This window comes from Panulirus ornatus, chromosome 36, assembly GCF_036320965.1.
Source record: "Panulirus ornatus isolate Po-2019 chromosome 36, ASM3632096v1, whole genome shotgun sequence".
Classification (NCBI taxonomy): Eukaryota; Metazoa; Arthropoda; class Malacostraca; order Decapoda; family Palinuridae; genus Panulirus; species Panulirus ornatus.
The window spans coordinates 5,988,162-6,006,938 of NC_092259.1; the positions used below are offsets into that span (position 1 = coordinate 5,988,162).

The 18,777-nt window shown below is 48.4% G+C and overlaps 1 protein-coding gene across 1 annotated transcript in view; it reads left to right on the forward strand.

Moving 5' to 3' along the window:
• The window catches only part of Eip75B (Ecdysone-induced protein 75B), a 372,222-nt gene that overhangs the window by 148,618 nt on the left and 204,827 nt on the right, over nt 1-18,777 (forward strand). The window lies entirely within an intron of this gene.

Genomic DNA, 18,777 nt, shown 5'->3' on the forward strand with positions numbered 1-18,777 from the left:
TAAAACAAGGCGATTATAACAACATGGCAGGAGCGGAATTCAAGTCCCCCCTCTTTATGTTGTAAAGTTAAAGTGCTACGTACACACCCCCACCCCTCATTTTTATTTTGTATTTTTATGTGTATTTTAGGATAGTTAGATAGATAGATAGATAGAGACAGAGATATAGATAAATAGGTAGATAGATAGAGACAGAGATATAGATAGATAGATAGATAGATAGATAGATAGATAGAGAGAGAGAGAGAGAGAGAGAGAGAGAGAGAGAGAGAGAGAGAGAGAGAGAGAGAGAGAGAGAGAGAGTTTCACGTTAAGGACTTAAAACCTGATTTTCCGCCATGCATTGGTTGACTGGTGGTGTCATGCACGCACGGGCTGGTGTTCAGACTTCCTATGTAGGCTGGTATTTCGTCATGCATTCGCAGGTTGGGTTTATGCTGCTTTAGTAAATTGGATTTTGGTCATGCATACGTAGACTGGTGTCCTGCCCCTGCCACGCACTTGTAGACTGGTGTCCTGCCATGCATTCGTAGACTGGCGTCATGCCATGCATTCGTACTTTGATGTCTTGCCACGCATTTCAGGACTGGTCTCCTGCCATGCATTTGTAGAGTCTTGCCATGCATTCGTAGACTGGTGTCCTGCCATGCATTTGTAGAGTCTTGCCATGCATTCGTAAACTGGTGTTCTGCCATGCATTCGTAGACGTCTCGCCATGCATTTGTAGGCTGGTGTCCTGCCCTGTATTCGTAATTTGATGTCCTTCCATGCATTTGTAGTCTGGTATCCTGCCCTACATTTGTAGTTTGATGTCCTGCTCTACATTCGTAGTTTGATGTCCTGCCATACATTCGTAGTTTGATGTCCTGCTATGCATTCGTAGTTTGATGTCCTGCTATGCATTCGTAGTTTGATGTCCTGCCATGCATTCGTAGTTTGATGTCCTGCCATGCATTCGTAGTTTGATGTCCTGCCATGCATTCGTAGTTTGATGTCCTGCTATGCATTCGTAGTTTGATGTCTTGCCATGCATTCGTAGTCTGATGTCCTACATTCGTAGTCTGATGTCATGCCCTGCATTCGTAGTTTGGTGTCCTGCCATACATTCGTAGTCTGATGTCCTGCCCTGCATTCGTAGTCTGATGTCCTGCCATGCATTCGTAGATTGCTGTCCTGCCCTACATTCGTAGTTTGATGTCCTGCCATGCATTCGTAGTTTGATGTCCTGCCATGCATTCGTAGTTTGATGTCCTGCCATGCATTCGTAGTTTGATGTCCTGCCATGCATTCGTAGTTTGATGTCCTGCCATGCATTCGTAGTTTGATGTCCTGCCATACATTCGTAGTTTGATGTCCTGCCATGCATTCGTAGTTTGATGTCCTGCCATGCATTCGTAGTTTGATGTCCTGCCATGCATTCGTAGTCTGATGTCCTGCCATGCATTCGTAGTTTGATGACCTGCCATACGTTCGTAGTCTGATGTCCTGCCATGCATTCGTAGTTTGATGTCCTGCCATACATTCCTAGTTTGATGTCTTGTCCTGCATATGTAGTTTGATGTCCTGCCCTTCATTCGTAGTCTTATGTCCTGCCATGCATTTGTAGTTTGATGTCCTGCCATACATTCGTAGTTTGATGTCCTTCCCTACATTCGTAGACTCCTTGTCAATCCTTTTCAGTTTATTTGACAATATTTTTCTCTATTGATCTTCTATTCTGTGCCTCGTATTGACTTAAAGACTGAAGACAAGTTGACAACCCTTCTCTGTTTGTATTTTGTTAGTGGGGACAGGAGTAGACGACCCTTCACTGTTTGTTGTCAGTGGCGACAGATGGCGTTGCCCAACTGGCTAGTGGAGGCAGCTTAATTTAGGGCTGTCGTTACGAGAGTCGGGTGCTGGGTCACCGTCTCCTGTTGAGGTTGAGCTGATAATGGACGTATGAAACGAAATGGTTCTCGAAGATTTTTGTGAAGGGGGAATAGATGCCCACACACACACACACACACACACACACACACACACACACACACACACAAGTAATCTTGATTTATTTTTGAGGGTGAAGATTTATTTATTTATTTGAGGGCTGGTGGGAGTGTGTGGTGAGGGAGGGAAAGAATGAAAGTATGGAAGGTAAACATAGGACTCCGTGGGCTCAACCTAGTGTGCTCGCTCCGTAGATTTGGATCAAGGCGTGAGTTGGGCTCAACCTAGTGTGCTCGCTCCTTAGATTTGGATCAAGACGTGAGTTGCGCTCAACCCAGTGTACTCGCTCCTTAGATTTGGATCAAGACGTGAGTTGGGCTCAACATAGTGTGCTCGCTCCGTGGATTTGGATCAAGACGTGAGTTGGGCTCAACCCAGTGTGCTCGCTCCGTCGATTTGGATCAAGGCGTGAGTTATATAAGCCCCCTCCCCGGCGATGTGGAGGGAGACTGGCTCACGCTGTGTCGTAATAGAGGCAGGAGTGGTAGATATTTTTAAGCTGATCTTTGGAGTGAATTAGGTGAACGCCGAGACATTTCGGGAGCTGTGAAATATTTACCGGACTCGATTTTGCAGAGGACGTGTATATAAAAAAGATTAACCCACACGTTTGAAAGATTGATCTAATTCGTGTTGTCTTTTCTTCTTTGTGCTCCCCCCCCCCCCCTTTACCCCCATTAGCCATTCAGTGAAGTACAAATGAGTTAAGAGAATTTGGCCACTGAAGCCATGAAGTAAACTTTGTGGGAAAACATGACCTTGTTAGACAACATGACCTTGTTAGACAAACATGACCTTGTTAGACAAACATGACCTTGTGGGTGGTTGTTAAGTCTTAGAGGTCATAAGAATCCGAGGAACTAATACCAAAATGAGCATTTGGTGGTCACTTGACCCCCTTTTAACCTCATGAGCACGATGGATACGACCCTTTGGCATGATGGCGTGACCTTGTATGACCGAACCCTCAAGAGTAAGGTCAGAGGCCAGGCCAATCATACCCGAGGCTTGTGCCGTCGTGGTTAAGGAGTTAAGATATATATCAGTTTAGTTAAAGGACCCCAGGACACCTTTCCACTGGGGATCTTGTACCTTCGAGGCTTCACTCCAAGCAGTAGCAGGGGAGTGGTGCACCCCGACAGAGCTAGAAGTTCCTCGATGAGAATGTACACTCCTTTTTTCGGTCCATCAGCGCTGATGTAACTGCATGCAGGTGGTGGGGGTTAAGGCGGTAGGGTCCCGGTTATGTTCATGGGAGAGGATCACCTCCATACGATGCACTTCGCTGGCGTCTACAGGTGAACGCAAGGGTGTGGGTTGGGGAGAGGGGAGGTAGCAAGCTAATTGTCTGGATGCGCATGGCGAATGTAGCGTAAGGCAAAGTGGTAGGACGCTGGTCGAGACGCTGAGAGGGTGCATACATAATTCAGGAGACAACCATGTCGGGTGGGTTTATTTTGAGCGCCGCGTTACACAGCAGCGGTCAGCGTTCCTGACCGTGACGCATTCACGGGCCGCCCAGGGTCGAGCGCATAGGTTCCAATCCTGGTTGAGGCTATCGGTCCACAGGCAACCTAGCTGTTCATCCGTCCCTAGGGGTTGGTCGGTAATATGGGTACCTGTTTCAGGCTAGGGTATATATATATATATATATATATATATATATATATATATATATATATATATATATATATATACGTTAATGGGATGGCCTTGTGATTGGGGCCTCGGTTGCCCATGCCGTCTCAGATAACAGTTCAGTGGTGGACGAGTTCAAGCATAGAGGATTTAACATGGAGTAATGACGTGATATGACAAATCATAAGAATTGAACCACTAGTCGATGTGGTAGTTAACCGCATTGCTTAACCACCCTCACAACCCCCTTAACTCTCTCTCTCTCTCTCTCTCCCTTCCCTTGATTTTTATCGTCTCTTTGTGACCTCAGTGCACGACGAATTTATCACAGCTTGGACTTTGGGAGGGTAGTGACGTGTTAGCACAGTCAGGTGGACTAAGAGGATCTTCATGTCCAAGTAACTACTGGTGCCAAGTGGCAGCCATAAGCTCCTGACGGACGTGGATTGGCCAGTGTACAAACACCCACACCCTCCAGGCAACTCTGTATATATACATCTCTCCTTCCTTGCGTATTTTGTTCTAGTAAACTAGATATTTTTAAGTGTCTTTTACGTATTTTATTCTTGTAAACTTACGATTTTTTTTATCTTTTTGCGTATTTTATTCTAATAAACTTGCGTATTTCATTCTAGTAAACTTAGGATTTTTAATTTTACGTATTTCATTCTAGTAAAGTTACGATATTTTATTCTTTTACGTATTTCATTCGTTAACTTAGGATTTTTGCGTATCTTATACTAGTAAAGTTACGATATTCTATTTCTTTACGTATTTCATTCGTTAACTTAGAATTTTTCATTTTTACGTATCCTATTCTAGTATACTTACGATTTTTTCTATTTTTTTTTACTTATTCTATTCACGTACACTCACGATTTATAATGTTTTTACGTATTTTATTTAAGTAAACTTACCATTTTTTTTTATTTTTTTACGTATTTCACTAAAGTACACTTAAAATTTTTATGTCTTTACGTATTCTATTCTAGTAAACTTGCGATTTTTGACATTTCTTTAACGTCTTCCTCGAAATACGAGGCTTGGGGGTGTGTAGCTTGGCCTTACTCTTTCGCCCGCGCTTCGCCCGCTGCTCCGAGAAAACCCGAGTAGGCATCCAGCCAGACGTGTAAACTCTACGCCACAGTACGCCTGAGGGACGCTAACGCTGTACTTCCAGATCGATACCAGCCAGTGTACCCGAATTCGGCGGCTTCAGGGGTTAGGGGGAGCGAGGGGAAAGGAAGAGCTAGCTCTCAGAGGGGACGACAACGGGCGGGCACCACACCCCACCTCACCTCCCTCCCTCCTTCACCCCCAGGACTGGTATATTGTCCACGTGCGCTGTGGTGCGGCTTTCCCACAGCCCCTAGAGTCAACCCCCCTTCACCTCTCTCCCTCTCTCTCTCTCCTGCCCCTTTCCTCCTCCCACACAGAAGCCTTCCATAACACATGGCGTTAGCAGCCAGCCAGCGCCCCTCCCACCACAACTTCCACAGAATCCCTCCACAACCCCTTGGAGTCAGACCTGGGGGAAGCTTTTCACAACCCTTTCTTGCAGACAACTCTAGGAAGAACCTTCACAACCTGGAGACGGTCCCACAGAAGCCTTCCCACAACCTGAAGACAACACCACAAGAAGCCTTCCCACAGCTTGGAGACAACCCCACAGAAAACTTCCCACAGCTTGAACACAACCCTACGGGAACCTTCCCACAGCTTGAACACAACCCTACGGGAACCTTCCCACAGCTTGAACACAACCCCACAGGAACCTTCCCGCAGCTTGACAGAGAACCCCACAGAAAACCTCCCACCGCTTGCAGAGAAACCTCCCTCGGTCGTGATGAACTGGGCTGGAGTCCTAGGACTGGCAGGAGTCGAGGGAGGGAGGGAGGGAGTGGGGAAGGGGCGGGGCGGGGTGGTTAGTACCAACCGGTTGTGAGGGAGGAGAGGCCTGGGGTGGGTGGGAGGTAGGTGGGGGGAAGATAAACCCAGGGAGGGGACACGTATAGACGAAGGTATGGGAGAGAGGGGGGGTGGTGTGTGAGGGAGGGTATTGAGGGTGAGGGGAAGATGAGGGGAGGAGGAGGAGGGGGTAGCAGAAGTTGGATGAGGGAACACGTGTGGCTCGGGTACTTTCGGCGGGCGGGAGGGTACGGTTATGTAACTGGCGGGATTGTGTTGGGGAGAGAGAGAGAGAGAGAGAGAGAGAGAGAGAGAGAGAGAGAGGATGTGAGTTTGGGAGGGTGAATGACCGAAGGATGGTAATTACTGAGGGAGAGAGAGGGAGGAGTGAGGTAGCGTAGGAGACAGAGAGGGAGAGAGAGAGAGGGGTTGCAATGAGTGAGAGAAGTGAGGGTTGTGTGGGAGAGTGAGTGGGGAAGAGGGGAAAACTGAGTGGAAAGGGAGGCAGAAGGGTTCAGCCAGTAACTGGGAACCTAGTCGGTCACTGAAGAGGAGGAGGTGGGTAATAGAGAGAGAGAGAGAGAGAGAGAGAGAGAGAGAGAGAGAGAGAGGGAGAGAGAGAGGGAGAGAGAGAGAGAGAGAGGGAGAGAGAGAGAGAGAGAGAGAGAGAGAGAGAGAGAGAGAGAGAGAGAGGGAGGGAGAGAGAGAGAGAGAGAGAGGGAGAGAGAGAGAGAGAGAGAGAGAGTTCAGTGAGCGTTATACTGAGGGGAAACGAAAAGTTGATCAGTGTATGGTTAATGAGAGGGAAGAGGGAAGGTTGAACGATGAGGGAGGGAATTGTGGTTTAAGGGACCTTGGAAAGACGGTGTAACTGTTGCCGTGAGGGTCAGAGGAGCAGGAGGAGGAGGGAAGGAAGGGACGAGTTGGAGGAGGAGGAGGGGGGAAGGGCGGCTCGAGTAGCACATACAGATCAGGGCCGAGCGAGAAATGGCACCAGCCAAGGGGTTTAATGGATCAATAATGTTGGTGAAGTTTGTATGGCGGCGACAGTGGGCTGACTCACCTCCTGTGATACGGCCGCAGTGTTACCAGGCGGGCCACCGAACAACACACGCACCCTTCCTCACCTCCCCCTCACACACACACACACACCCAACACACACACACACACACACACGGTGCCGGCCGTCGTGGCTGGCAAAGCGACTATGTAGGGGGGTTACAAACACCTGCTGTAGCGGTAAATAGTACTCGAGTTTGATAGGTTTTTTCCGTCGGTGGATTTAGCCACAGAGCTACTGAGATGGTCCTCGGTATTCATATGTTCCTCTTAGCTGGTTCCGTCGTCATGAAGTCGTCATTCACTTAGAACGTGAATCAAAAACATTTCTTTATTTTTTCCTGTCACCCACGCAACGCGACCGCTTCTCCTGCGACAGCCTTGACCAAGAGAAGTGACTAGTGGAAGGAAAGTCGGCAGAAATACGAGGACAACCGTTACCAAAAAAAATAGAGGAGGAGGAGGAGGTGGTGGTGGGTTGGGATTATGACGCATGGCGAGGCACTAATCGGCTCAAGTTCAAGGTTAGTCGCCTCATGAACCAAGATCACACAGCTCGACCAGTCAGGCGGCGGGCGGGAAGGCTGCCCGTCGCGCTGATTGGCCCAGGAGAGCGAGACCTTTGAGCGAGGGTTTTGGGGTTGGTAACCTTGAATTCGGGTTGATGTCGGTGCACACGCTCTTACTTGATGAATCACCCGATGATGATGTGTGTGTGTGTGTGTGTGTGTGTGTGAGTATGCGCGCGCGCACGCGCATGCCAGTGCACCTGCAGCCCGTATCAACCCCTTACCCCCACCCACCCACCTCCCTCTTCCAACCCCCACCTTCAGCACGACCCGCGGCACGGCGCTTGAGCACGACGATACGACGACTCCGGGTGCGACGGTACGACTCCGGGTACGACACTCTGGAGCGCCGCCGGCCGACCCACTTCATGAGCACGGTGGCACGACGCTTTCAGCATTGCGACGTGACCTCTGACCTGACGCATAAGGTGTCGGATCCCGGGGTCACATCATCGTACCCAAGGGTCGTTGCGACGTGCCCACGTGTGGTTAAGCCGTGAAATACCCGATATAACACACTTGGGTGCCATTACAGATCTGCACGTTTTGTAAGTTAAATATTCCTCTAAAACGCTGAAAACGCTGATATATGCACCAGAGGCCACATGCTGTGTTGATCAGTGAAGCAGCATAAAGCGCTGATATATGCACCAGTGGCAATATGCTGTTGGTAAGTAAGGCAGCATAAAGCGCTTATATATGCACTAGTGGGCCATATGCTACCAGTAAATAAGGCTGCTTAGTTGTGATTATAGTCCTGTAGAAATTTGGCACAGTAACCCTTTCAGAATTATACAAGCAGGGGAGTTGTGATATACACATGCTATACAGTTTTCGTACAATCGTTCAAGCTCGTACACAGTTTCATGGAGTAAGCAGTAGAAAGTGAGCAGTTCATCCTACATACGTATTTTCCAATACGTATTGGAAGAAGGCAACACGCGCAGCGCGGTATGACGTAAGCAGCGTCTGTGTGTGTCCTCATTTTCGCCGCGTCGGGAAAAGCAATGCGATTGTAGGAACTGGGTGAAGAGCAAGGGGAGGTGAGAACGACGGGACGACCCCTCTGGGCCTGATTTGACCTTTAACCCTCATCCTTGAGGATCACTTGATGAGGCGAGGACCATCACAACCCCAGAGGTCGTACCGTCATGCTCAAGGTGATTAAGAAAGGGGGACTAGGTTGAACCTCCTAGACAGGTGGGTGTGGGGGGGAAATGCTCCAGCGAAAGTATCGATGACGTAAATTGAATTTACAGACGTAAGGCACTGCGTAGCGGGCATTCCTTCTCTGATGAGTGTGGGCGTTGCCTTGAACTTTGTGTTTCATGGCTCTGTAACGGGAGGAGAGGTTACGCGAGGGTAAATGGTGGTGGTGGTGGTGTGTGGTGAGCGAGAGGCGTTGGAAGTAAATACAAGGCAGTGCTCCTGGTTCGTGCAGAATCACCTTCGTCGTGGATTACATATTTGTATTTACGGGACGTTGCTTGTGACGTGAGCTTGGGGTGATGGTTGGAGTAGAGATGAACGGTTGGTAGAGGAGAATGGAAGCTGCCACACTCTGGTATGGATGATGATTTTACTGTTAGTTAAGGTGGGAAAGTTGTGGAGGGAGGGTAATCGGCTGTGATCACTCGTGGGAAAAACAAAAGATAACTGAAATGGGATTCAGAGCGAGGCATTAATTTTGGAAAGAGGTGGCGCCAGTCAGTCGCACAGGTTTGTGCGTGGAGTAAGTAGGAACAATTACTAAGGCTTTTGTAATTAGGTACTTCATCTACCGTACAGATATTATAAGCTTTGTATTATATGATATTGATTATATATTACATTAATGTTGGCCACTATGATGAACGTGTTAATGGACGTGAGAACGAGGGGATTCGATGGTGGATCAGTTTTTCAGGTTTGAAGACACCGTTGCCTGTAATCATAAAGACTCTTATATCTGCCGGGATTATATGATTATAGGGGGTTGTTAAAGGTCAGGTGGTGATTATAGATAGTGGTTCAACATGTTATGGCCAGAAATGATCGAAATCTCTGATAGCATTTGGATCCGATGTTACTGTCAGTTCATATTTATAATCGGATCATCCTGTTTTGTCGTCATTACGATCGCTCTCGGTTGCATTACTGCACACAGTGGCTACTCCATTGGCTGTGCTGAATACATGGCCACTGCATCTTGTACACTGCTAATGTAACCTTATCGATGGTGTACAGTAACATGACTTTCAAGTTCATGACCAGCTGGAGAGTTGAGGCATCTAGGTATTGTGGGGATGGGGGGGGGGGGGGGTGGTCATCGAAATAACGGTGGAACACGAGCATAGCATGAGAGAGAGAGAGGCCATTCCCTCACATTGTGAACAGTACGCATCGCAACTTACCATGATGAGGTCACTCTCTCACAACGTGGACAGGACACACACACACACACTGTACAACTCCTTATGGTGAGGCCAGTCCCTCGCAACATGGACACACAAACACACGCCACGACTTCCCATAATGAGGCCAGTACCTCATAACGTGAGCAGGCAGATCATGAGGAAGTTCGGTAACAAAGAGAAGTGGCTGAGGAGGGCTTGTGTGTGTGTGTGTGTGTGTGTGTGTGTGTGTGTGTGTGTGTGTGTGTGTGTGTGTTTGCCTTGCAGGGGGGAGGCGGGCCGAGGCCCAGGCTCCAAATGGCAGCGGTAAGCCATGAAAGAATTAAGAGGACGTCTATGCACGCCATACTTTATTTACGGCCAAACACCGAGGCGGGGAAGCGAGGGAGAAACGCATCCCGATTACTGGGGCCCTTCGTGGTCATACAGACTTCCATTTTCCTTATTTACCTTTTATTTTTTGAAAGGCCTCGATCGAGGAGAGAGAGAGAGGGAGCCATACACTCGCCTTGTCCCTCCCTCTACCTGTCTGTCCGATTGCATGGGTGTGTACGCCTGTCTGTCCGTCCATTGTTTGTATAAACTTTCTGTAATCATCAAGTAGGATTGTGTGACTCTGTCTTGTCTGTTTTCTTCTGAATATCATAAATGAATCTTCCTTCTTTTAAAAAACTGTGAAGTTGTTATAGAGTTGAAACTTCTTCACAGCATAGCTGAGTAGTTATTGGCGAATCGTCTATGAAATTTGGTATTACGGACGGGTATATTCCACTAAGGAGGTGTTGGTGTGTACTTTGAGATTCATTTTGTTTCCTCCTACATATACCCCAAGATACGTTAGCCTTTTGCCCCATCACCATCATCATCTTAGATGATGTTGGTACCTTTGGCGTGTTAGCCATGCAAGCAGTGAGTCACTAGACGTATACGCGTCATTTTCTCTTGAAGAATTATACCATCAAAGTCCAGCTTCATTCTTCGAAGATGCATACGTGTATGATTAGCTTTACATCAAACTTGAAGCCATCTTTCTTTTATACACATATATAGTGTACCAGTGTTAGTCTAGCGTCGAGTGTGATCATTTGGATGACACTTGATATGAAAACTCCCCCAAGGTGTTAACTTATCTCTTGAGTTTTTTTTTCCCCAAAGAGGTGAAAGTTTATCCCTCCGTGTGGCTTCCGCGTCCAGCCAGACGAATGAACCTTCTCCTACCGTCTACCCTGACCGTCTCTCTGTCTCCCCCACAGTTTCACCGTCTCCCTGTCTCTCTGTCTCCCCCACAGTCTCTAGCGAATCACCGTTGCTTGATGTGCTTGATGTAGCTTGGATGGTTATTTCAGTATGATAGAAGGCGACTAAAAGGGGAGGGAGCTGGGGGGCTGGAAATCCTCCAATCTCATTTTATAATTTTCCAAAAGAAGGAACAGAGGAGGGGGCCAAGTGAGGATATTCTCCCTGTAAGGCTCAGTCCTCTTGTTCTTAACGCTACCTCGCTAACGCGGGAAATGGCGAATATGTATGAATATGTATACGCGCATGTGGTGGTTGACTCTTATGTAACACCGATATATTGCCTTTATTATACGAAAAGACAGACAGACAGTACGCAAAAGCGGGGAGGGCGACCTTGTTACTTGGTATATGTTTGACTCTATCATTATTGCACTTTATATATTTTTTTCTTTACTCTTCCGTAACGTTCAGTGCAATTACGTCTTCCGCTTTATTCAATATTTCCCTCAGTTACTCCTTTGTCTCCGCTTTATTTCATCGCTTCGCTTCCTCTCCCACGGACGTCACCCGTGCGTGTGTGACTTCAGGGTCACGTTCTTGTGTCACTCTGTGGTCTTTATATAGAGGTTATGTTCCCGACTTCACCTGTTGTTTTGTTACAATCTGTTCACTTATCTGTTCACTTATCTGTTCACCTGTTCCATCACGTAAGCCAGTCCTTCCTTCGTCTTGTTTCGCCTTGACCTATACCTTAATGTGTCACCTCCTCCCCCTGCCCTTTCTGCACGCTTCCCCTCCCTGTTGGCGGATTCTTCCCCCTTCCCCTCTTCCCCTCCCTGTTGGCGGATTCTTCCCCCTTCCCCTCTTCCCCTCCCTGTTGGCGGATTCTTACCCCTTCCCCTTCCCGCTTTCCCGTGGCAAATTTTTTTTACGCCCCCTCCCTCTCTTCCCCTTCCCTCCCTCAACCACCCACCGGCTTTTAGCCATTGCTCCGTGCATGACCGTAGTACAAGACCACTACACACCCCCCACCTCACCCTTACGCTAATGAGCATCTGCTTTCTTATCGCCGTCATCTGAGAGCGGCCCCGAGGGTTGGCTGCGGCGCGTTACGCGAAGTAAGGCGAGAGAGGCCTCGCCTCGCACGAAGTCGCAGGTGCGGGGGTAGGTCATCCCCACCACCACCACGTGGGCGCCCGGGCTAAAGATATATTCGTATCACCTTTAAATGTCACTAGTGTTTGGCAGAGAGAGAGAGAGAGAGAGAGAGAGAGAGAGAGAGAGAGAGAGAGAGAGAGAGAGAGAGAGAGAGAGAGAGAGAGAGAGAGCGTCGGTTTACGAATTTAACAGGATTTTTTTTTTCTTTTTTTCGGAGCGCTTTCTGCGTAGCCTCGGGGTGGGGTTGTTGGAGTGGTGGTGGTGGTGGTGAAGAGAGGGGTGGTGGGGTGGTTGTGGTTGTGTTGGGGGAGGGGTCGGGTGTAGTAGTTGAAGAGGGGGGCGGGGGGCGGCGGCCGTGACACGCCCCGTGGGGAGGCGGTGCCACACCGGAGGAGTTGGCAACAGTGTCTATTTCTAAACCGGTAGTTGGCTGTGATTATCTCTCTCTCTCTCTCCGGTGGTGTCGTCTTCCCCTCACGACGATTAGGGTGATGAATGTGGTGATGAACGAAGTCGTGTCGGGCTTAAAGAGGTGACCTGGGAATGATTGGGTGGTTGGGAATGATTGGGTGGTTGGGAATGATTGGGTGGTTGGGAATGATCGGGTGATTTGGGAATGATCGGGTGATTTGGGAATGATTGGGTGATTTGGGAATGATTGGGTGGTTGGGAATGATTGGGTGGTTTGGAATGATTGGGTGATTTGTGAATGATTGTGATCGGGAATGATTGGGTGATCGGGAATGATTGGGAATGATTGAGTGATTGGGAATAATCGAAAAGAAGAAGAAGAAGAAGAGAAAGCGAGTACGAGGGCATGTGTTTGGTACGGAGACGATGATGATGAACTGACCGCTGGGAGTTGAGAAGCGGGCGATCACCTGTGATAAATGATAACTGTTATCGCCTCTGTTATCATAGGCTTGCCCCCCCGTTATCTCCCTCACGTCCGATCCATCTCCACCGTCAGATTCCTACACCGTGACCAGCGTTACTGATAATTTGTTTTATGTGGTCTGCGTTATTCGCTTATCGTCCGTCACCTTCATGTCTTGTTATCTTGACCATTTTGCTCCGGTCATCTTCGTGGTTGTCTCCATATTTCAACCTTCGTCATGTTCCTGTCATCTTCGTGGTTGTCTCCATGTTTCAACCTTCGTCATGTTCCTGTGTCATCTTCGTGGTTGTCTTCATGTTTCGACCTTCATGTTCCTGTCATCTTCGTGGTTGTCTTCATGTTTCGACCTTCATGTTCTCGTCATCTTCGTGGTTGTCTTCATGTTTCGACCTTCATGTTCTCGTCATCTTCGTGGCTGTCTTCATGTTTCAACCTTCATGTTCTCGTCATCTCCGTTGCTGTCTTCATGTTTCAACCTTCGTCATTGTCTACACGTTCCATTCACCATCAACACTATCTACGAGCCCGTCATCCTCACCATTACCTTACCCATCACCATGTCCCTCCCATCCTCACCATTACCGTACCCATCACCATGTCTCTCCCATCCTCACCATTACCTTACCTATCATCATGTCTCTCCCATCCTCACCATTACCGTACCCATCACCATGTCTCTCCCATCCTCACCGTTACCTTACCCATCACCGTGTCTCTCCCATCCCTCACCATTACCTTACCTATCATCATGTCTCTCCCATCCTCACCATTACCTTATCTATCATCATGTCTCTCCCATCCTCACCATTACCGTACCCATCACCATGTCTCTCCCATCCTCACCGTTACCTTACCCATCACCGTGTCTCTCCCATCCCTCACCATTTCGAACCATCGCCAAGTCTTTCCCATCGTCTCGTAACATCATGTCCCCTGTTTCATCGCCCTTTATCATTTCACCCCTCGAGAAGGCCTCTCCCACTCAGCTGAACAGAGAGGAGCAGTCACCACGTCGAAGGTGGTGCTGCTCACAGCGGGAGGCTGGCTGGCTGGACGACACAAGATGGCGCGTGAGGGTTGCGTGAGGGGGAGAGCTTGATGCGTATTGGCGCCTGACGCTCCGGGAGCATGAGGCGAGATTGGCGGCGGTTAGCGGTGGCTCTCCTCCCTGGTAAGGCGAGGTGAGGGGAGGTGAGGCAGGAGGGGACAGATACGCACTCCCATAGTCTTTTTTTTTGTGTGTGTGTGTGCCCCTGTATATAACCATGAGTGTTGTTGTGGGGAGTGAGTGAGTGAGTGAGTGAGTCTGGGGTTTTAGAGTGTTTTTTTTATATTTTATTTTAAGGTTACATGAAGGAGTGATGATTAAGTAATAACTTAAGGGATTAAGTAATTCCTTAAGTAAGTCGTGCCCAAGAGGGTCGTGCCCCAAGCGGCCAATCAGTCGTGTTCATTGTTCTATCACGAGAGCCAACTATTGGCAACCCTATACCCTTATTTGCCCACAGGCTTGCCACGTGCCGCCAACAGGTACATCAGCGTGGCAAGAGCGAGCATCATCGGTCTCGTGCACAACGCCACGGTAGAATACGTAACAACGCCCAGAAATCGGCATAGCAACAGAGGCGCCATTTATTTACTCCGGTTGAAATACTAAATGGCGACGGCAAGCAGAGCCTCCTGCGTGCTGACGAAAGCCTGTTGTTGCCTTTGCATGGCAGCTCCCTGCCGCTCAGAAGACATGGCAACAAGAGGCAGTGTGTGTGTGTGTGTGGCATCTGGCAACAACTTAAGAGGCTGACAACCTCCTCCTACAGGATGAAATGGCATCAAACTCCTTCCTCTGTAGGAATATGCCATGACAACAAGGGGGGAAATAAGACATCGCCACAGGCAGCTTCCTGCAGGAGTACAAGGCCTCAGGCTGCTTCTTTCTACGGGAATACATGGCATCCTGTGACTTCCCTCTGCAGGAGTACGGCATGACAACAGGCAGTATCCTTCCGCAGGAGCTATGGCAACAGACTGCTTCCTTCTGCTTGAATATGTGGCAACAGACTGCTTCCTTCTGCTTGAATATGTGGCAAAGGACTGCTTCCCTCTGCAGGAACATATGGCAAAGGACTGCTTCCCTCTGCTGGAGTACGTAGCAGGAGACTGCTTCCTCCTGCAGGTGTACGACATGGCAACAGGCAGCTTCCTCCTGCAGGAATAATTGTGACTGACAGTTTTAGAGGAAGGCATTTGGCGGCGGTCTGTTGCCTTCGTTGTAGTAGAAAGAGGCAGTGTAGTTGGAGGTGTTGGTAGACAGCACTTTTTTTTTGGCGTGATTCTTAGCTGTAGTAGGTGGAAGTCGACACAGCTGTGGTAGCTCTGGCATTGTAGCTGGTGGTGTTGGAAGACAGGACTGTTGGGCTTGATTCGTAGCTGTGTTAGCTGGCATTGTAGCTGGTGGTGTTGGCGGGCAGGACTGTTGGGCGTGATTCATAGCTGTGGTAGGTGGCAGTGGTAGCTGGTGGTGTTGGCAAGGACCGGCACTGGCGTGACTCATCTCTGGTAGGTGGCAGTGGTGGGGGTCAAGGGGAAAGTGGGGAGCGAGGGTGTACTGGCAGGTGGCACTGTTGTGGCGTGGACGATAAAAATGTGATGAGTTTCGGGTGTTAGGGTGTGGGAGGAGGGGAGATTGTGTTAGTGGCATGACAGGGGTTGTGGCATCGTCAAGTGGGGTGGTGGTGGTGGTAAGGGGTAGTGGCAATGTGGCTGCGTTTCGAGATGATGGTAGTAGCTTGGGTTGAGGGGAGTGAGGGGTGGTGGGTGATGATGATGGCAGCTTTGAGGGAGGGGTTGGGTGAGTGGTGGTGGGGGGTTGGGGGGTTAGTGGCGTGACGCGGCGGCTGGGCACCCGGCTACAGCATACATGCCAGTACCTGGGGCCGGACACGCAGGTATTGATTGTATCACGGTTATCCCGGGGTAGAGGGGAGTCAAGGGGAAGGTTGTGTAACGGTGGAGGGAGGGGGTGGCACAAGCACGCGTGATGGTGGGGGAGGGAGGGTGTGTGTGTGTGTGTGTGTGAGGGGCGCGGCAGCAGACCACCGGCCCCAGGTCACTGCTCCCTCACCACCGGCACACTCAAGCACGCAGGCATACCTGCTTGCAAAACCCCCTCCCTCCCTGCATGAGCTATACAACCTGCCTGAATTTCTACTTAAACACCTGCTGTTCCCCCTCTCTCTCTCTCTCTGGGGTGTTAAAGAATTAGATTTTTTTTTTTGAGAGGGGTATTCTCCTCGACAATAGTTTTGGTGTATATGCTTGAATTTGTATTTTTGACACCTGCTTTCCCCCCGACCTCTTCTGCATGGCTACGAAATTGTATTTCATTTTAAACCTATTTTTTTCCCCCCCTTGTGTTTTGCAGTGTTCTAATAGGTTAATTATAAACAGTAATTCAGCAATTATCATTCCTGCCCACTCCTCTACTGCCGCTGAAAATATATATATATATATATATATATATATATATATATATATATATATATATATATATATATATATACACCACTGATTAACCTCTTGCAACACTGTATTGTTCTGGACTTGCTACTTCAACTTCTTTCACACCAAAAAGATTTTTCAAAATATCTTCAAGAAAAAAAAAAATTTTTAAAAGAATTTTGTTCACCCTGTAGAATCCCGTCCAGTCCCATTAGTATTTCAGATCTGATTTGCCATTGATGGAGATTGCGTGAGTCTACCGCTATGTGATAATATTTGATGCCATTGATCCCTTCCTTATCTCTCTCTACGATTTTCGTCAAAATAGCATAGAAAATCCCAATACCCCATGTGGTGGCCAAGTGCTATATACCGTCGAAGTGGGTGTTGCAACGCCTCCTCCTCCACCTCCTCCACTTGACTGATGTTTTGTTGTGGAATTATGGTCTTTTTATTCTTCCTGTTCTCTCCCAGTATGGCCGGGGATTCCAACTAGTGCATTTGTATGTCTTGGATGAGGGGGGATGGGGGAGAGAAGGGCAGGGCCAAGCTCAGGTGGGTAATACCTCAAGGTCTGTTAGCTCCTGTCTGAGAGCTGAATGGAATCCTGATATCCAGACGTCCTACACATACAGAGTTGGGCACGACTGGCTATGTGTCTGTCTGTATCTCTCTCTCTCTCAACTCAGTCACTCCCCCCCTTTGTCTGTGCAGGGAGGGAGGAGGTGGGCAGGGACGTGTAGGCTCGTCTTCCCCACCACCTCTCCCAAACCTTTCTGTTGCCATGCGTATCCCTTTAGAGTGGACGATGGTGGTGGTAGAGAGAGAAAAAATAAAAAATGGAGCCGATGGGTTTTGTGTGAGCACGCTGTCTCGAAATGGTTGGCTCAGAATGCCTATAGTGTGCGCGTGTGTGTGTGTGTGCCAGAGGATGTCGCAAATGAAAATGTACACATGCCATTCGAATGTAGCATTACGTAAGCGAAGATATATCGAGATATAATGAGAGAGTAGAAAGTGCTTCTGTTCAAAGTCGGAATTAGCAGGTTTCAACAGGTAACGTTATGATCACGGAGAACACCTGGCTTCTTCCAGTCGTGACAGGTGTGTGTGTGTGTGTGTGTGTGTGTGTGTGATTACTACTTGTGTGTTGCTGGGGGAGAGAGTTTTTACACCCAGGTTGCTCCCGTCTCTTAACCTTTGCATATGAATAACCTGCGCTTCACACAGTCTACAGAACGTGTTGGAAATGGACCGTCATAACACCATATTCAAGAACCTGTCTGGGTTTTTTTTGACGTTTTTTTATCATTTTTTTTTTTTTTAAATCATTGGTTTGTCTTGTCTTTCTTATTCTTTTACGTGTTTGTCTTAGTAATGATTTGTGTTGTCGTGTCTTGGTTACATTCCCCTAGTCTGACTCTGTCTTATACGCCTGGCGTCTCATTCGTTTGCTTGCAGGTGTAACATGTGTGCTTGCGTTCGCATGCGTATTCTGTGTGGTGCCTGTGCCCACCTCGACCCCCTAGGGTCCATGCAGGCGTAGCTGGTTCGTCACGCGTTTTCTCACATGCGTTCGTAACCGGTTCATGCCTGCTGGGTGGTCAGGTACACACGGGGGGGGGGGGGGGGGGGGGGCTGCTGTATCGGTTCGTGCGCGCGTATCGTGTGTGGTGTGACTGATTCATGCATGTATGCATGATGCTTCCGTCACCCGGATGTGGTACCAAGTTCATATGCGTATTGTGTCTGGTTTGTATCCCGTGTCATGCATGTACACTAGTCTGGTTCACGTATAGTCTTGAATGACCCTCGTGAAGCGATTTAAGGAGGACTGATCAGCCACTTGGAGATCGGTGGTATGAGGTGATTAAGGAAGACACTTAACAACCCTTGGGAAGTGGTGGTAACTGTAGTTCGGGCGCCTCACGTGTGCTTCGATGATTTATGAATCCCATTCCAGCGAGTGTTTAAACGACCGTAATTCCAGAGGGTAACGATAGTTTCTCTCTCTCTCTCTCTCTCTCTCTCTCTCTCTCTCTCTCTCTCTCTCTCTCTCTCTCTCTCTCTCTAATAAGCTTTCGACATCTGATCTTGTATGGATACTGGTTCGTTTGCGTATATTATCTAGTTCGTGAACGCATAGTGTCTGGCTAGTTTTGACTTTTGTTTTCGTGTACGCATTTTTAACATGAGATTGTGTACTTTTTTTTGCACGCTTTTGTACGTCTTTTGCCTCTATTTTTTGTACACCTTTTGTCTCTCATCTTTGTACACCTTTTGTCTCCTTTCTTTGTACACCTTTTGTATCTCATCTTTGTAGACCTTTTGTCTCCTTTCTTTGTACACCTTTTGTCTCCTTTCTTTGTACACCTTTTGTCTCCTTTCTTTGTACACCTTTTGTCTCCTTTCTTTGTACCCCTTTTG